Source organism: Sinohyriopsis cumingii, chromosome 13 (genome assembly GCF_028554795.1).
Source record: "Sinohyriopsis cumingii isolate HCF-2022 chromosome 13, ASM2855479v2, whole genome shotgun sequence".
Lineage (NCBI taxonomy): Eukaryota > Metazoa > Mollusca > Bivalvia > Unionida > Unionidae > Sinohyriopsis > Sinohyriopsis cumingii.
The window spans coordinates 40,613,393-40,616,046 of record NC_142973.1 but is presented as its reverse complement, the minus strand read 5'-3'; positions in this window follow the sequence as shown (position 1 = coordinate 40,616,046).

Genomic DNA, 2,654 nt, shown 5'->3' with positions numbered 1-2,654 from the left:
TAAGTCAGTTTAGTTTGTTAGTTACCAAGCAGTTCTCACTGAAAGCCACGAAAGTTAAAGATACCATTTACTAGCTCTTTCTCATTAAATATTTCCAATAGGTACTAAATGTTACGTCATTTTCTGTTATTTACGTAGTCACTATATTGTCTACAAATCCATATTAAGATGATTTCTATCGATACATATTGGTAAATATGGTAGTGGAAGCAAATATAGTTCTTGAAGATTGCGACATTGATGAACCATTGTGTAAATAAATCAAACTACTGGAAAAAGGTTTAAGAACAAAATTTTGCAGATGAATATTCTAAAAGACGAATATTTTAAAATGATAGATGAATCGATGATATGCAAAACTTGTTCAAAGAAAGGTACGAACACCAAGAAAAAGAAGATCCTTCGGTGCAAATGCCTTAGACGATTCTTTCGACCAGAAAGTACCTAAAACAAATCCAAAATAAAATAATGTGTGATAAAATGAATATCTTGCATATGCAGACGGCTTTCATAGTCGACAGATTCATGCAGTCTTTCCTATCAATATTGAAGATTATTTTTTACTGCATAAATTAGGGTCTTTTACAGAGATGGATACGTGCTTAAAAGTGCCAATAATGAACTTTCCACTGTATAAATGAGGATATTAATAATACAGTTAAAAGGTCAAATTTTTATTTCGTGCCGATGACTTTAAATGATTTAGCCTGGTTATTGACTGTGCACAACTGTACATTAAAACAATATGCAGGTTAAAACTTATGTCAAGTTATTCATGGAATACAAGTTCACGTACCTTTTGTACTTGAAGTAACAGGATTTGACCAGAATGGATGGCTGGATTAAATGACAACACAAACAATGTGATGAAAAATGAAAGTTTATGAAATATATTTATTAATTCATGTATGTATGTTCTATACAACATACGCAGTGTTACTCTTTTAAGCTCTAAACAATTACTTCACACAAACATTTGTTAGATGCGAATGAGTTTGTGACTTTATGAAACCTTATGACAAAAGAAAAAATATTTCATACAGTCATTAAAAAATGCGATTCATATTTTCAGAAATTGTATACACGATACAGTAAAACCAAGATGTGATTCATATAATCTCATGTAATAAAGGTAAGATACATATAATCTCACGCAAATAGGCGTAACTCAAATTGTACTAAAATATACTCAATTGAAACACAACATATGTTCCATGTACTCGTTTGAGACAACATAATTGAAACAAACATGATCAATTATAATAAACAACTGTATCAAACATACGACTCATGACTCGTATATTCATTTGTACAGCACGTACGATTCACAAAAACGTACGAGTCATTTAAATACTTGTAAACGATAAATCTTGACCTTGTTTACATGTCCATTGTCAAACCTCACTTCTCCCGAATTCTTGGGTTAGCCCACACGTGTATTGGCCATACATCTCTTCATGGATCCACCATGTACATAAGTTTACAGACTAGCACTTCCGTCCTTGTATGGCCTTGATGGTCGCGCATGCTTCCATTCCATACAGACAGACACACAGACAGCCAGACCGACAGTCTGATACACCCGCACATACACAGCTAAAATAAAACCAAAATGGTCGTAATAACAGGTACAGAATTAACATCTATACACATATGCTACTTATTAAACTCTTGATAGTAACTTGTAACAGTTCAAAAGTTCATAACGTTTAAAATTCGCTTAGTGATAAAGGTAACATTTCATGCTGTGTCATTAAAACCGAATATGCTTCACATATTTGCAAATAAAATAAAATGTAATATTTACCCCTACGGCTGTGGAATGAAATGGAGAGCGTACACTCCTTGACAAGATCCCAAAAGACCAATGTGTCGATTAGAACATAGATTTGTCTTAAATCTACAGGAAAATGAGTATTAGCAAGGACAAAATACCCGTGCATACCGTGCTTTTTGTACCTCTCACCACAAGCGATCTACGACGAGATGCATGCTAACTCAGTCACTTAACTAAAAAATTTTTTAACCACCCTAGGTAACGTTGTATGCATCTAGGACGAAAATAATCAAATCGTTCTAAGGCGAAAGCAAGTTATTTCTTGCCTTATTCTGTGACACCTGAAGTGGTCCTTATATACTCGTAATTCACAAGGAAGAACAAAAACGCCATTTAGGAGTGGTGTTAAAGGAATAAATGAACAAAAAGCGACGCGGGTACCAACAGCAAAGACGAGAACGTAATCAGCAAGGAAGCATGATTTCACAATAAAGAAGACTGGAACGTCGTTGAAAGAAGTAGAACACACAGCAAAGTGAAGGCAAGATGAAGTAAGGAAGTTCACCGGCAGCACAGAAATAATATGGAGCTGAAAATCGAAGATCACAATGACAAAAACCCAAGGAGCAACGTTGTAGACTGTCAAACAGCAACAACAACATAGACAAGAACAGTTTATTAAGGTTGAAAGGAAAGGATCACTTGGGAAGAAAATAAATGAATAGAAAATTTCTCGTGGTAATGATCAAGACATCTAGCTATTTATTCAATCAGATAGAAGCACATGTAAGAGAAACAATGGTTAGGAAACTAAAAGAGAATTGGTCCGGTACTGTTCAGCCGACACTAACAGACTAAGGCGAATGCAGTCACAAGA